Source organism: Rhinatrema bivittatum, chromosome 3 (assembly GCF_901001135.1).
Source record: "Rhinatrema bivittatum chromosome 3, aRhiBiv1.1, whole genome shotgun sequence".
Taxonomy (NCBI): domain Eukaryota; kingdom Metazoa; phylum Chordata; class Amphibia; order Gymnophiona; family Rhinatrematidae; genus Rhinatrema; species Rhinatrema bivittatum.
In genome coordinates, this window is record NC_042617.1 from 259,771,519 (window position 1) to 259,789,223 (window position 17,705).

The 17,705-nt window shown below is 48.9% G+C and overlaps 1 pseudogene; it reads left to right on the forward strand.

Moving 5' to 3' along the window:
- The window catches only part of LOC115087387, a 194,439-nt pseudogene that overhangs the window by 171,438 nt on the left and 5,296 nt on the right, over positions 1-17,705 (forward strand).

A 17,705-nucleotide genomic window follows, 5' to 3' on the forward strand; every position in this document is an offset into this window, starting at 1 on the left:
CATTCACTGTCTTTCCTTGCAGGAAGATTCACATTTAGCTTTCTGTTCTGAAATTCTTTAGTATCTCTGGAAAATGTGCTATTGGATATCAAGGAGCTGGGGCGGGGCATGGATCTGATTCGCCGGGAATGCAGCCTCCAATGACCACGGTTATCTTACGGAACTTCTTGAGCACCAATGAAGGAAAGCTGGACAAACTCCAAAAGGATGCCCAAAACGTCTGAGGTGAGGAATAAAACAGACTATGAAGTCTAGAGAAAGAGAGGTGCAAGTGACAGAGGGACAAAGAGGGGAGTGGGAAGATTTGTATGAAAGGGGAAATACCACAAGAAGGTGTTCCCTGTACGTACCTGGATCAGTCCAGACTCCTGGGTTTGCCCCCCCCAGCAGATGGAGACAGAGCAGATACCATAACAACGCTCCGCCTATAAATAGAATGGTGCCACCTACAGTCCGGCAGTATTCCTCTGTCTCCAGCAGATGGTGGGGGTGCCAAACCTACAGTCTGGTCTGTGTGGTAGTTTGTTTTGGGAGTTAGTCAGAGTTAGGTGGTTTTTTGGTTCTTTTTCTTATTTCTTAGTCAATCTGGCTTAAAAAACAAACCTTAGTCGTAGCAGTGTTGTCTTCAGCCTCTCAGGGGGTTGTGAGGTCCTGAGAGGGCCATCCCCCAGTGGTCGTGAGGCAGCTGCATAAGAGGGTCGAGAAACTCTAATTTCTTCTTGGCAGCTTTGGGTGTAACAACGGGGAGCGCGGTTCACTCCACCCCTACAGGAATCAGCACCTTGGAACCACTGCCTGGCAAGCTTCTAAAAAAAAAAAAAAAAATGTTTAACTTTTCATTCGGCTGGCAGTATCGTGGCAGCTCTCTCCTTCCTCCCTTGTTTTGGGGGATTTTTCAGAGCCCTGCTCGCCTAAATCCGCCCAAAACCGGGCGGATTTAGGCGAGCAGGGTCCTGCGTGCGGTAAGCCTATTTTTACATAGGCCCTACCGGCGCGCACAGAGCCCTGGGACTCGGTAAGTCCCGGGGGTTTTCGGAGGGGGTTGGTGTCGGGGGCGATGGTCGGGGGCGCGGACCGAAACGCAGCGGCGTTTTTCGGGGCGTGTCGGGAGCGTTCTGGGGGCGGGCCCGGGGGCGTGGCAGCGCCCTCCGGACCCGCCCCCAGGTCGCGTCCCGGCACGCAGGAGGCCCGCTGACGCGCGGGGATTTACGCCTCCCTCTGGGAGGCGTAAATCCCCCGACAAAGGTAAGGGGGGGGCTTAGACAGGGCCGGGTGGGTGGGTTAGGTAGGGGAAGGGAGGGGAAGGTGAGGGGAGGGCAAAAGGAAGTTCCCTCCGAGGCCGCTCCGATTTCGGAGCGGCCTCGGAGGGAACGGGGGTAGGCTGCGCGGCTCGGCGTGCGCCGGCTATACAAAATCGATAGCCTTGTGCGCGCCGATCCAGGTTTTTAGCAGATACGCGCGGCTCCGCGCGTATCTACTAAAATCCAGCGTACTTTTGTTTGCGCCTGGAGCGCAAACAAAAGTAGGCCTATTCGCGGAGTATGAAAATCCGCCCCTTGGTGCGTTTTAGGAGCGGGGGTGAGTTATTTTTGAAATTTTTTGTCAGTGTAAATTTGTTTTCTCTCGATGCTGCGATCTTCTTCATGCCGCGCATGCAGCTCGGCCCGTGCGCACCTTTCACGGGAGGGCCTCCGCGTGTTTGCCGGGGGGGGGAGGGGTCCTCCGGGGCCATTAATGCTGTCAAAATAGTGAAAACTAAATCTACCCGAGTGACTGCGGGCTCAGATACTGCAGGTCAAGCTGGTGCTGACCCGTTCCCGCTCAGCGCGGAAACGGTTGCCATTTTGCAGTCTTTCAGAGCTGCCACTTGTGCTGCGATGGGGGAGGGGTTTTCACTGCCTCCTCTTTCTCCTCAGCAGAGGTTCCCAGGTGAAAGGGACCTTTTGCATCATGATTTGCCAGCAATGGAGGATAGCCCCGAGGGGATTTCTGACTCCTCTTCCTCGTCGGAATTTGTTTTACTGCTCCATAAAACTTATAAAGCAAAAAATCAGGGAAGCAGCAGTCTGGTTTAAATTTCCGTCTCTCTGGGGTCCAAGCCTATTTCCAAGAAACGCTCTAGATCTCAGAGGGCTGCAGACCCATCGAGACCTAAGTGCCCTCTCTGTACAGGGGTCCCTCAGACTAACTCAGATACCTCTGATCAAGATATTGACCCTGGGGACCCAGACCCTCAATCCAAACCCCTGCAGGGGGTGGATGCTGATGCTGTTGTGCATCCGCAGGGTTCAGTAAGAGGCTCGCATGTGACGGAAGGGGACGACCCTAAGGTGGTCCTTCTCTTTAGAAGGGAGGAACTGGGTCCTCTTATCCCTTCTATTTTGGCTGAGCTGGGCATTGAGGGGCCACCTGAGGAATCCAAACTGGGAGTGATGGATCCGGTTTTGCTGGGTTTGAAAGGCCCTGCTACTTCCTTCCCTTTTCATTTTTCGGCTATGGACTTGCTCTTACGGGAGTGGGATACCCTGGATCTTGGTTTGAAGGTGAGTAAAGCCATGGATAAGCTATATCCTCTGCCAGAGGATGCTTTAGAGCTGCTACGAGTGCCCAGGGTGGATGCGCCAAGAAGACCACGATCCCGGTCACAGGGGCTACAACACTCAAGGACCTGCAAGATAGGAAGTTGGAGGTGCAGCTTAAAAAGATTTTTGAGGGTGTCGGCACTGGGAGAGCGGGCGGTCATGTGCAGCAATTTTGCCTTGCCAGTGGGTCTGCACTGGGTTTTCAACAGTTACAGGCTAATGCGGGTTTCTCCGATGAGGAGGCCACCCAAGCAGGATGGCTAGAAGCTTCAATGGCCTACAGTGCTGATGCACTTCACGATCTGTTGTGGACGTTGGCGAGGTCCGTGGTATCCGCGGGGTCTCTGCTCGGAGACTCCTGTGGTTAAGAAACTGGTCGGCGGACGTGTCCTCCAAGGCGCAGCTGGGTTCTTTGCCCTTCAAGGGTAAATAGCTTTTCGGAAAGGACTTGGAAGATCTGATTCAATCTCTGGGAGAGAATAAGGTACATAGGCTGCTGGAGGACAGACCGAAGTCACGAGGTGCTTTCTCGTCTCGGGCCAGATTCAGAGGGAATTGCCGTTTCCGGCCAGCTAGAGCACTCGGTTCTTCTTTTCGTCAGGCACCAACTAGACAGCAGTCCTGGTCCCAGTCCTTTCGTGGCAGAAAATTCGGCAGAGCCGGGAATTCCCAGTCCACTTCGTGGGTTACGTCTTCACAATGAAGGGTGCGCTGGTCCATTCCTCGGTTGCCTGCAGTAGGGGGCAGACTATCCCTATTTTTCGAGGAATGGACCAAGGTAACAACGGACCCAGTGGGTACTGGCCGTGATAAGAGAAGGCTACGCTTAGATTTGCCACGGCGCCCTCGGGCCAGGTTTCTTATTTCTCCCTGCAGTTACGCAACCAAGCGAAGAGCAGTCGAGGAGGAAACTTTGCAGCGCTTGCAGCAGTTAGGAGCCATCGTCCCAGTACCTCCAGCGGCAAGAAGGAAGGGCCGTTATTCCATTTACTTCGTGGGCCAAAGAAAGAGGGATCCTTTTGGCCCATTCTGGATCTCAAACGAGGTGGCCTCAGGGTGCCACGTTTTCACATGGAAATGCTCCGGTCAGTCATTGCCTCAGTGCAAAAGGGAAAGTTTCTGGCATCCTGTACCTTCATATAGGCATCTGATCGGCTCACCAGAAGTTCCTTCATTTTGCGATACTGGGTCAGCATTTTCAGTTTCGAGTGCTGCCCTTTGGGCTGGACACCACGCCCAGGACGTTCACCAAGGTAATGGTGAATAGCCCATCTTCGGAAGGAAGGGCTGCTGGTACATCCCTACCTGGATAACTGGCTGATTCGAGTGAAGTCAGAACCACTGGCCCGGTTGGCGGTTCACAAGGTACTCCAGCTACTTCAGTCGCTGGGCTGGGTGGTCAATTTATCCAAGAGCAGTCTCGTGCCCTCTCAGTCCTTGGAGTATTGGGGGCTCTATTCAACACACAGCAGGGCAGAGTATTTCTTTCCACAGAATGCATTTCCAAATTGCAGGCTCAAGTAAGAGCCTTGTTACTCAAGCATCCTCCCAGGGTCGGGGGTTACTTGCAAGTTCTCAGCTCGATGACCTCAACCTTGGAACTGGTTCCCTGGGCCTTTGCTCATATGCGGCCTTTACAGTCCGTGTTGCTTTCCCACTGATATCCCATCTCCGAACTGTTTCTTCTTCCTATCCACTGATGGATGCAGCGCGGGTCCAGTCTCTATTGGTGGCTGGTAACAGATAATTTAACCTGAGATGTTCCCCTGGAGGTGCTCGACTGAACGGTGGTCACCACGGATGCCAGTCTCTCTGGTTGGGGGGCGGTATGCCGGGGGAAATCTGTATAGGGATTTTGGTCTCCAGAGGAGTCACAGTGGTCGATCAATCATCTGGAGACCCGAGCAGTGTGGTTAGCGATACAAGCGTTTCATCCTCTCCTTCAGGGGAGGTCCGTCAGAGTTCTCTCGGACAATTCAACCGCAGAAGCGTACATCAGTCGTCAAGGAGGGATCAGAAGTCAGTCAGTGGCAGTTGAGGCTCGTCAGTTGATCAGCTAGGCGGAACAACACTTAGTCAGCATAGCGGCGTCTCACATTGCTGGCGTGGACAACGTGCAGGCAGACTTTCTCAGCTGAAATTGCCTAGATCCCGGGGAATGGGAGTTAGCAGATGCAGCTTTTCAACGAATATGCGACACGTGGGGTACACCCAGCATGGATCTCATGGCGACGTTTCGGAATGCCAAAGCTCCGTGTTTCTACACTTGTTGCAGAGAGATGGGAGCAGAGGGCGTGGATGCTCTAGTCCTGCCCTGGCCCACCGAAGTTCTACTGTACATCTTTTCACCTTGGCCGTTGATCGGCAAAGAACTCAGGCGAATAGAGCTCCATCCGGCAGAAGTCATCCTCGTAAACCCCGGAATGGCCCAGACGCCCATGGTTTGCAGACCTCCTCAATCTAGTGGTGATGGGTCCGCTGCAGTTTCCAGACAGTCCAGATCTGCTACATCTAGGGCCCGTATGTTTGGAGGAAATCGATCGCTTTTATCTAACGGCATGGCTTTTGAAAGGCAACGGTTATGGGGCAAAGGCTATTCTCCAGCCGTAGTGGCTACGCTCCAGCAATCGCGTAAGATGTCCACCAACCTCGCATATGTTAGAGCAGCGCTTCTCAACCGGTGTGTCGCGACACACTAGTGTGTCGCCAAACACCGGCAGGTGTGTCGCGTCTCCCGGTGTCCCACTGCCCCGTTGTACTTTCCTTCTCCCTTTTTCCAGCCCCCGCGGTCCAATTGAAAGCCTCCTTTCTTCCTACCCCCACTGCCCAATGGGAAGCCTCCTTCATTTTGCCTTCCTCCGCGCAGGCCAATCGGAAGCCTCCTCCCTGCCAGTGGGAGTAGGAAGAAGGGAGGAAGCCTTTGATTGGCCGGTGAGGCAGGCATGGCACTGCTCGGGAGTGGGGTGGGAGGAATAGCAGTGTAGAACCCCGATGGTGCAAGGCCGCTAGGGGAGCCCATCCCCATAGCAGTGACGAGAAAACCTGACCCCGATGGGGCAAGGCCGCTACAGGAGCCCATCCCCGTAGCGGTGAAGAGAAAACCCGACCCCGACGGTGCAAGGCCGCTACGGGAGCCCAGCCCCGTAGCAGTGAAGAGGAAAACCCGACCGTGACGGTGCAAGGCCGCTACGGGAGCCCAGCCCCGTAGCGGTGTGAAGAGGAAAACCCGACCGCGACGGTGCAAGGCCGCTACGGGAGCCCAGCCCCGTAGCAGTGAAGAGGAAAACCCGACCGCGATGGTGCAAGGCCGCTAAGGGAGCCCATCCCCCCTAGCGGTGAAGAGGAAAACCCGACCCCTAGCGACGAAGAGGAAACCCGACCTCTGACTGAGGCGCCCATCCCTGTGGCGCCGAAAAAAGAAGGTCCACCGGATTAAAGCCACGGCGGAACCGGAGCCCATCCCTGCAGTGAAGGAAGAAGTTATTTTTGGTGAGAGCTGGTGTGTCTGTGTGTGAATGGGGGCCTGGGTGAGAGCTTGTGTGTGAATGGGGGCCTGGGTGAGAGCTGGTGTGTGAATGGGTGCCTGGGTGAGAGCTTGTGTCTGAGGGTGTGAATGGAAGCCTGGGTGAGAGCTTGTGTGTGAATGGGGGCCTGGGTGAGAGCTGGTGTGTGAATGGGTGCCTGGGTGAGAGCTTGTGTCTGTGGGTATGAATGGAAGCCTGGGTGAGAGCTTGTGTGTGAATGGGGGCCTGTGTGAGAGCTTGTGTGTGAAGGGTGCCTGGGTGAGAGCTTGTGTCTGAGGGTGTGACTGAATGCCTGGGTGAGAGCTTGGTCTGAGGGTGTGAATGAATGCCTGGGTGAGAGCTGTGTCTGAGGGTGTGAATGAATACCTGGGTGAGAGCTTGTTTCTGTGGGTGTGAATGGTGCTTGGGTGAGAGCTTGTGTCTGTGGGTGTGAATGGATGTCTGGGTGAGAGCTTGTGTTTCTGTGGTGTGAATGGGTGCCTGGGTGAGAGCCTTGTGTCTGTGGGTGTGAATGGATGACTGGGTGAGAGCTTGTGTCTGTGGGTGTGAATGGGTGCCTGGGTGAGAGCTTGTGTCTGTGGGTGTGAATGGATGTCTGGGTGAGAGCTTGTGTCTGTGGGTGTGAATGGGTGCACTGGGTGAGAGCTTGTGTCTGTGGGTGTGAATGGGTGCCTGGGTGAGAGCTTGTGTCTGAGGGTGTGAATGGGTGCCTGGGTGAGAGCTTGTGTCTGAGGGTGTGTGAATGGGTACCTGGGTGAGAGCTTGTGTCTGTGGTGTGAATGGGTACCTGGGTGAGAGTATGTGTCTGTGAGTTGTGAATGGGTACCTGGGTGAGAGCTTGTGTCATTGGGTGTGAATGGGTGCTTGGGTGAGAGCTTGTGTGTAGGGGTGTGTGAATGAAGCCTGGGGTGAGAGCTGGTGTGAATGGGTGTAAGAGCTTTTGTGTGTGATTGAGAGCTTGTATATAAGAGACCATGAGTGTGATTGAGGAGAGCGAGACTGGTCAGGGAGGTGATGTGTTTCTGTGTGAGAGAGAGAAACTGGTCAGGAAGATGACTCGGTGTGTGAAAGAGACCGAGACTGGTCGTGGGGTCTAATTGGGGGTGTGTGTGTTGTGAGTGACTGGTTGTGGGTGCTAAGGAAGAAGATTGAGGACAGAGCTTCAGCAGCCCTTGCTGCTTCTGGTTAGTGCTATTGGCCTGGAAGGGAAAGGAGTAGGAGAGTTGCTGGACAGGGTAAGTAAAGGTGGCTTTTTAAATTTATTTTTCTTGATTGACTGCCATTTTAATTATTGGGTATTATGCGATGTCTGCTGTTTTGAAATATTTTAATAATTTTTATGAGTATTTAATTGAATATTTTTCTGTTCAGCAGCTGTTTTGTAACATTTTTGGTATAACTTTACAATGATTTCTGTGTGGGGCTCTGTAGCAGCTTCGCTTATTCTGTTTTCCCAATAGGAAATGTTTTAGTGTTTAGGGCCTGGTTTAATAGTTGTATTTCTTAGATAGGGTTGTTACTGTTTGCGTGTGTTCCGTAATACAGGTGTAACTTTGTGCAGGTTAGTTTGTGTGCATTATTGCAAATCCTGAGTCTGTTAGGTGCTATATTTCTCTGTCCATTTCTCCAGGTTCTCACTGCATGCAGAGTGGCTTTTTTGGTTTTCCGTTCCAGTTTCTGTCTCCATATTTATAATTTGTGTTTTTTCTGTACTTGGTGAAGAGTGTGTGACCGAGGTGAGGTATTTTACTAGCATGTAGGCATTTGTATCAATCTTATTTGATGTGTTTTCTCAATAGGATATGCATTAGGGGTAAATTACTGTCTTTTCATAAGGAAGGCTATTGTGCCTGGTAGTAAAGGGAGTTTGTTTTGCTTTTACTGAGATGTCATCAAAACCAGAATATCTTTTTTTTGTATGGCGAGTTGTACAGGGTAATGCCCTAGATCTGCTCTGTACTCATTGCTGGGGGTTGAGGGGATTCCTGTGGAAGCAGAGTGCATGTTTACATTTAGCTCCGTGATGGTCACATTTTAAGTGTGTCACGCATGTGAGAACCATTTGTCAGGTGTGTCCCGGCCAAAAAAAGGTTGAGAACCACTGTGTTAGAGTATGGAAGATTTTTGAGGCTTGGTGTTTAGACCGAGATGTTTCTCCTACCCAGGCCTCTGTGTTCGATACTCTGTTTTCTTCAGGCTGGTCTTTCCAAGGGCTTATCGTGCAGTTCCCTTCATGTGCAGGTGGCAGCTCTTGGTTGGTTGCGTGGCTCTGTGCTAGGTGTAGCGTTAGCGGCACATCTAGATGTGGCGCATTTCTTAAGGGGAGCAAAGCACTTGCGTCCTCCGCTGAGGCATCCTTATCCATCTTGGAGTCTAAATTTAGTTCTCACAGCTCTATGCTTGGCACCCTTTGAGCCTTTGAAGAGGGTGACTATGAAGGATCTTACCTTGAAGGTAGTCTTTCTGGTGGCCATTACATCGGCTCGTAGAGTGTCGGAACTCCAAGCTCTTTCCTGTAGAGAACCTTTTTTTGCAGATTTCAGAGTCGGGGGTTTCATTACGAACAGTGCCTTCCTTTCTCCCGAAAGTGGTTTCTTCCTTTCATATCAACCAATCGGTGGAGCTTCCGGCTTTCGCGGAATTAGACCATTCGGATCCCTTGTCTAGGCATTTGTGGAAGCTGGACGTTCGCAGAGCATTGCTCCGTTATCTGGAGGTTACAAATGACTTTCGTGTTTTCGACCATCTTTGTTGTTCCAAGCGGGGTCAGATGGCCTCCAAGACTACCATGGTTCGCTGGCTAAAGGACGCTATTAGCTCAGCCTATCTCCTTCGTGGTAGATCTCTTCCTGTTGGTCTAAGGGGGTCACGCTACTCGTTCGCATGCAGCGACTTGGGCAGAGTGCCAGATGATTTCTCCACAGGAAATTTGCAGGACGGCTACGTGGAAGTCCTTGCATACGTTTGCGAGACATTTCAGACTGGATGTCCAAGCACCAGGTTCCGGTGGTTTTGGAGAAGGTGTGCTTCGAGCGGGTCTCTCCGGATCCCATCCCAGGTAAGGTAGCTCTGGTACATCCCAGGAGTCTGGATTGATTCAGGTACGTATAGGAAGGAAAATTAGTTTCTTACCTGATAATTTTCGTTCCTGTAGTACCACGGATCAGTCCAGAGTCCTGCCCATCAGAGGCATGGAAGTAAGGGAGAGTCCGCTTGGTTATTATATAATTAATTTTTAGGTCTGAAGAAATTTGTGATTGTCTGTCCTCAAGTGGTTCTACAGGTTCGGTTCCCAGGAGGGTTAAGTGGATAGTTCAAGAGGTTTTGATGAGATATTCTGCTTTGACATTGAGTAATGCTGCCGGACTGTAGGTGGCACCATTCTATTTATAGGCGGAGCGTTGTTATGGTAACTGCTCTGTCTCCATCTGCTAGAGGGGGGGCCAAACCCTGGAGTCTGGACTGATCCGTGGTACTACAGGAACGAAAATGATCAGGTAAGAAACTAATTTTCCTTTATCTATTTAACGTAGCATTTAAAATAGGCCTCATTTGTTGGAAAGCTTTCCTCTTGTATGTTGATTGTTTTACCTGCTGTTTATCTCACACTCAATAATGCTCATTGCCAGTGACAATGGAAACTTGTGGAGAATTTTCTGTAAAATTATTGAAGATTTTTGCAGAAATCCCACTGAGATTTTTAGATCACCCCACTGAGATTTTCAGATCAGTGGCTATAACTTTTTAAAAATAATTTATTTTATTTTATAAATAAATAAGACATTGACAAAAGACAATTATTTTACTGAACCACATTTTCTGTTGTATAAATTCCTGCCATCTCCTGGATTGCTTGGAGATCGCCAGAACATTTCCATTGCTTTTGCAAATGTGTGGAGTATATTCCCCACTGCAGTTTCTTGGTTCCTTGCTCTAGGGCAGAGACTTGCTCATGACTCCTCAGCCATCAGTGATGTCACACATACTCACTGCCTTTGATCTGGCCAAATAAACTTACCATCAAAGAAAATTGCTGCAGCATCGTAAAAGCAAGAAAAGAACACACTAATGCTGCAGAAGTTGGAGATTTTTTAGTGGTTGCAATTTGCCTATCTGTACCCTTATCATTGCATAGACAAATCTTATTAGTTTGCAGGCTTCAGTTTTTACAGCATTGGGAAACTTTTAAAGTGATCATGCACAAAGGCCAACCTGAAATCTGTCTTTGATACATTACAGAGTGACTCTTATCATCTTATGATATGTAAAATGAATGTTGGCAAAGGCTGGAAATCATGTGTACCTTTCTGAATACAACTTAATTCATTGGCTGCCGGATCAGCCAGTCATCCCTTATTCTCTCTGTAGACAGACCTCCCAACAAATCAGACCTGCTACTATATGCGAACCCAAAGGCACAGACTTCCCAAAATATCATGAAATTCTCCTCAGAAGAATTTTAAAAGGAAAACAAAAGATTTTAAAAAATCAGATGCTGAAAAACCCATGCACTGGTACAAAAAACATCACTGAAAAAAACAAAAAAAAAAGCACCTTGACATCATGATAGGGAAAAGAAGTATAGTCACTCCTTGTGACCTGGGCAAGTCACTTTACCCTCCTTGCCTCAGGTACAAACTTACGGGCCGATACAGTAAGGTGAGGTAGAAAGAGGTGTGTTAGTGCCCGGCGCACCCGCGTTTGCCGCACGCACAGTTTGGATCACATACCGCTTGATGGTATGTGATCCGAATGGATCACATACCATCACATTTAAATGGCATGCAAATGCAAGCCACGTCCAACGCGCGTCCATGAAGCGCAATCCATTTTACTGTATAGGCGCTATACAGCGCCTATACAGTATCCTGGGTGTGCTGGTACCTGTCATTTCAAATGACAGGTACCAGGAAGTGGATGGTTCTCCTACAGACCCCGCTGCCTTGAGGGCCCGGCGCCAGCAAGCCCCAGCAGCCGGCGATCGGAGGCAGGGAGTGCAACAAAGCACCCTCCTTCGGACGGACAAGAGAGACGAAATTTCACAGTCCCATACCAACCCAATCCAAGCCCCAGCAGAGAGAGACGAAATGTAGCCGCCCAGTTCCAAACCAACCCAATCCACAGAAAAAAAATGCTTCTCGCACTTAGCCGCCAAGTCCAAAACCAAACCAACCCAATCCAAGCCCCAGCAGAGAGAGACGCAATTTCACAGTCCCAAACCAAACCAATCCAAGCCCCAGCAGAGAGAGATGAAATTTCACAGTCCCAAACTTTCCCCAGCCCCCGCCTCACCTGCCCTGGCCGTGGCCACGCAAGCCCCCAGCAGCAGCAGTAGAAGGACGTCGAGAGAGAGTGGCTTCAGCAGCCCCGCCGGCGAAGATGAATACATGCACCCCTGTATGTCCAATATGGGCGCGCAAGGCAGCGAAGGCGCATGTGCACACGCCGTGACCAGCTGGACGTCGGAGGTCACGGCGTGTGCGCATGCGCCTTTGCTGCCTTGAGCGCCCATATTGGACCTACAGGCGTGCACTTATTCACCTTCGCCGGCGGGCTGCTGCTGAAGCCGCTCTCTCTCGCTGCCCTTCTACTGCTGCTGCCTGGGGGCTTGCGTGGCCGCGGCCAGGGCAGGTGAGCGGGGGTGGGGGAAAGTTTGGGACTGTGAATTTCGTCTCTCTCTGCTGGGGCTTGGATGAATGGGGTTGTTTGGTTTAGGACTGGGCGGCTAAGTGCGAGAAGCATTTTTTTTCTGTGGATTGGGTTGGTTTGGGACTGGGCGGCTAAGTGCGAGAAGCATTTTTTTTCATTGGGTTGGTTTGGGACTGGGCGGGCTAAGTGCGAGAAGCATTTTTTTTTCTGTGGATTGGGTTGGTTTGGGACTGGACGGCTAAGTTCACCACACTAACGCAAGGGTCAGGGTAGACGGGTAAATTAGTAGGTTAAAGAAGCGGCAAGATAGCAGGTTAAAAGGCGATAGTCAGGGCACACTTTACTGTATGGGAGGGAATAGCTAATCGGATCGTTTACATACATATACATGCCGCTGGCGGAAAGGGATACGCGTCGAGTTAAAGAAGCGGTAAGGATCGGTTAATAAAAACAGATAGTGAATCGCGGGTTAGACTTAGCGGTTGAAATTGTGAGTACACAGCGGGTTTTAGAAACGGGGTAACTGCGGCCACGCTTTTACTGTATCAGCCCTGTTAGATTGTAAGCCCTCTGGGGATAGGGAAATACCTACAGTACCTGAATGTAATCCACTTTGAAGTGCTGAAAAAAAGTGCAAAAAAGCGGAATATAAATCTAAATAAAATAAAAAAATAGTCTCACCGATGTTGCAGTCTGTTCTGGTGAGAACCTGGAATGGTGTGAATCAGTAAGAATGTAGTGTCCTGCCTCCTCTTTGTTCCCTATTATACATCCCCGATGCCTGATGCTGGTACGCATGCACATGTACCAGCCCTGTAAGAGGAATGTGGCAGTTCCATAAATCAGGAAGCAGAATGCTGAATAGGTCCTTGCTTCCAGCTGGGACTGAGGGATGGGGGAGATCCACCTTTTGAAAATTCCTGAGCAAATCAAATTTTTCCCAAAATGTGTGCTTCAAGAAGCCCATGGTGCATGCCCATCTGCACATATACATTTTTATTGTGCAGTGGGTCAGAGGCTTCAGGAGTCTATTTGCTGTTTTATGGCTCTGAAACCAATATTTTGCAGGTACGGTCATTTTATGCTTTTTAAATCCTGCTGGTTATTGTGTATCTGCAATAACATTACTAAATCTATTATTGCACTGAATGCTATACAAAGTAAGTATGTGGATCCAGTGCTTTGCTTTTAGGAGCACCTTTCCTGAAGAGGCTGTTTAATATTTGAATCTAGCCTGACATCTCTCCTCCCTCCCACAGGAAGCTTATAATGTTGTGGTTCATTATTTTGGAGAGAGCCCCAAGACAACACCTCCGTCTGTTTTCTTTCCCGTGTTTGCACGATTCATCAAATCATATAAGGTAAGTGACACAAAGAAGAGCAGAATATGTCCTCCCCTCAAAAAAAAGCAATATGCACAGGCCTTGACATTTCAGTTATATGGATCCTCTCTTCTACATCACAGGAAATACCTCCGCCATGAGAGCATTGCACACATAGGCCCCGAGACTTTAGATTATGAAACCTCTCGTGGCAATATTCAGGGAACTACCCCCACCAGCAGCACCCCAAGACCTCTGCATAGAGGGAGATGGCTCCTCCCGACTCCTGTCTGATTTGAGAAAGCTGATTTGTTCTGACGTGCTGCCTTATTATCAGGCCGATTCAGTACGGTGCGCTCAGGCTGAGCGCACCGTTGGCCCCCATCTAGACACGCGTTTTACACGCGCTAATATTACCCCTTATACAGTATGGGGTAAACAACATGAAAATGCATGTTGATGGCCCTATTAGGGCCATCAACATGCAGAAAAAACTGCTTTTCTGTACACCCTCCGACTTAATATCATAGCGATATTAAGTCGGAGGCCTCAAAAATAAAAAAAAAATTAAAATTCTAAAACAAAAAAAAATTAAAAATCTGCCTGTGGCCCGTTGCTGTCAGCGGGTTTGACAACCCACTGACAGCCACCGCTTCTGTCAATGAGGCGCTAGGGATGTGCTAGTGTCCCTAGCGCCTCCTTATTACCGCAGGCCCTCATTTAAATACAAAATCACGTGCCCAAGAGAGTGGCCTAGGCGCGCGTCAGGAGAGTGGGCGCTCGCCTTGGAGCGCCGGCTCTCCCACAAATTTTACTGAATCGGCCCGTATATTTGCTGCATCCTCTGTGCTTTAGAATACGAGTGATAAATAGCCTGTACATTGTGCTCATGACAACTAGTTACCAGAGCTGTCTCTTTAGTGTTGTCTGCCTGCCCTGGCTGAGGCGGAGGCCACGTTCTCCTAAGCTCTGTGCGCAGGATCCTGAGAACAGGCCCTTCCTGTGATTGTTCAGAGCAGGAAGGGCTTCTCTGTCAGGGTGCAGCCACCTGTACTTGGAACAGACATAACAGGGACGAAATGTATTTCAGCAAATGCTGAAGGCGGGTCTAGGATTTCCTTTCCAAACTCTCACTGTGCAACGCCACATAGAACTGGGATTAGATGAGTTCTGTTCCGCTGAAACTGTTTATACAGCAGCTTGTGGTTCGTTACTGGTCCCTCAGTAACAACACCACATTTCTTGAATCAAGTGAAGAGTCTGAGTTATGAGCTAAGAATGGTCCCTTCTTGGCCTTTTGGCTGAGATTGAGAACCAGTACAAGATGGGGGGTAAGGTGCTGCCACCCAATCCCATTGGGGACATGAAAATGCAATGACCATCACACTAAAGAGGGAGGATTAAACTTTCCACTGACAAAAAAAAACCCAAACCAGTTTGGAGATGATAGCTGTCTACAGCAGCCTAGACACTGCCTAGTTAGTTTGGAGCGTTTATATCTTTTCTCACTCAGTTGCTGTGTGCATTTACACCTCAGCCTGTCACTCACCCCAATGTTTCTACCAACAGGAAGCAGTGGAGGACAATGAGATGCGCAAGAAACAGGAGGAGGTTCTCTTCGCGAGAAGATGCTGGCCCAGGAGGCAAAAAATTGGACCAAAGGTAGGGAACATGGTCTCTGTAATTGAGTCAGGGGTGCCAAGAAACTTTGGAGTTTTATCCTGGGATTTCCTAAAAACATTAATATTGGAAAAAAAGTTTATTGCTAACTTTATTTCAACTCCTGTGAAATGGAAATTTCCAGGCATTACTTTCAAGTTATATTCTCTGTTCTTCCTTATTCATAATCGTTTTTTTTGGGGGGTTTTTTTTTTTTTTGAGTGGTTTGTAACTTTGCTGATACTTTTGCCACCAGCTGCCTTTTAAAAGTAGCCAAAATGGTCTTGCATGAAATAATTTCTTTTGCAATAGACTCCTGACACAATATTCCAGTTTGTCTCCTAACCTTCCACGTGGGGGTGCTCTACACACTGTCAGTTCAGACTTGCCCACCTTAGACTGACAAATAACTGCTGCTAAGATTGCTCTCTTGTGGGGCTGATGCAATACAATGCTCTCAGCCGAAGCACACTGTTTAACCCGCAGTTGGACGTGGGTTGCATAGGCGCTACCTAATCCCTTTATGCAATAAGGGCGATTAGTGCCTACACAATGCGCGTCCAATGTGCCGGCCAAAACTAATCGCGCTCATCACATGCAAATGAATGCTGATGAGGCTATTAGCAATCACCCACCAATGCAAAAAAAAAAAATGTGCTGGGGAACTTTGGGGAGGCTCTTGGAGACCCTATCCCATAATTCTATGTTGTTTTCAAACACCTTTTATTGTTGGTCTAAGATGCACATTTTTATGCACAAAAATTAACGCCTGCCTAGAGCAGACATTGCTGAGCACTCTCAAATGTTGTACAGAAAAGCAGAAAATACTACTTTTCTGTACATCCTCCTACTTAATAATGTGGCAATATTAAGCAGGTGGAACAAATCTTAACACAAATTAAAAAAAAAAACGTTTTAAAAAAGTGCCGGCGATCGGGTTGGGAAACGGATGCTCAGTTATCAAACTTCTGTTCCTGCACCCCTGGCTGTGCGCCGATTAGGAAAACAGACGCCGATAAATTTGGCGTCCGTTTTCTAAACCGGCAGATGGCTGACCACTCACAGGCTCCCATTGACAACTTGACCCCTAATTTAGATATCGCATGGCGCCCTAGGAAAGCAGCCCCTTTGTAGGGACTTCAACTATATTTTCATACTCTAGTGAGATTTTATTCGGGGATGGCTGGGGAACTTTGGGGAGGCTCTTGGAGACCCTATCCCATAATTCTATGTTGTTTTCAAACACCTTTTAATGTTAGTCACCAGCACAGAAGAACAAACGGCAACAACAACAAGAGCTAATTGCAGAGCTACGGCGGCGGCAAGCAAAGGACCATCGACCTGTCTACGAAGGGAAGGATGGAACTATTGAAGACATCATCACAGGTAGGGCAGCTGCTCCCTTGTGTGCATCCCTGATGCTCTCTGCCTTTTTCACCTCCAGGAAGGGATTCTTCTGAGGAGACTGTTTTAGAAACATAAATCAAATTCACATCCCAAATTCAGCATTGTAAACTGAGGACAAGATGGCATCCTAGACCAAATATATAGAGCTAAATAGTGCCCCAGTTCTGTGCTTGCACCTTTTCTGAGGCTGAGCCTGTACCTGCAAACTCCTGCTTCAGTGGGGGTGCTAACTCTGGTCCTCAACAAATGGGTCTTGTTTGCAGGATATCCCTAATAAATATGCATGAGATATTTTAAAACAACAGAGGCAGGGCATGCACATTTGTTTCATGCATATTCATTGTGGTTATCCTGACAACCAAACTTATTTGTGGCTCTTGCGGACTGGAGCTAGCCAGGATGACCAGTTGCTGGATCTTCCCTGTCCTCCACAACAACATAACAACATAGTAAATAACTGTAGATAAAGAACAAAAATGGCCAGCCAGTAATTCTACTCTGGTAAATTGTGAAAAAAAACAAAAAAAAACCAAAAAAACCCCACATTACTCACTTAGCCTTGCAAGGTGAATTTGCTCTATGTACAAATTGAAAGTTTAACTTACACAGTTTAACTCTTTTAGCATCATTAGACAAACGTTTGGTAACTGTTTGCTGAGCAATGATTGCACAGGTTGTTGGTGAGACCTCATCTGAAGTATCTCTGAAAGGATAGAGAGAGACTACAGGCAGTCCAGAGGAGGACTACCAAAATGGTGCACAACTTACATCAGAAGCCCAATGACAGGGGTAGCAACAAACAGGTCTGGTTTTCAGGATATCCATAATGAATATGCATGAGGTACATATGTATACAGTGCTTTCACTGTATGCAAATATCTCATGCATTTTCATTGTGGAAGTCCTGAAAACCAGATCTTTTTGTGGTGCTCCAGGACCGGAGTTGCCCAACCTTGCCCTCTGAGATGATACTTAAGAGCCTAACTATCTGTACCATGGAGGACAGATGAGGTGATATGATGGAGACATTCAAATACCCCCAAAATATAAATGCACAAGAGGCAAATCCTTTTCAGTGGCAAGGATGTTCTAGAACAAGAGGTCATTAGATGTGGCTCAAAGGGGACAGAGTGACATCAGAGAATATTTCTTCACAGAAAGGACAGTTGATGTATGAAATTGCCTTTGAAGGGAGGAGGCAGTGGAGGCAAAAACAGTAATAGAATTGAAGAAAGCCTGAGATAAACACAGAGGATCCTTAGTGGTAAAGATGTGAAGGGAAAGCTAGAGATCAACTGGGGTGAATGACATTGTGCCAGGGAACAGATTGGGCAGATCACATGGGCCCTCAGAGTACCTGTCATTATCGTCTATTTCCGTGCAAGTGACTGCATCTGGCCTGGATTATAGAACATCTGCATGCATACACATATAAACAACTGAAAGCACATCCATTTTCATATCAAGAGGAGCACAGCCATACAGCTCAGCTAGGTGCGACTAGGGACGGAGAGCCCCGTTCTTTGCCCCGTCAGTGCCTGTGCTGGGGAGAATGACTCTGA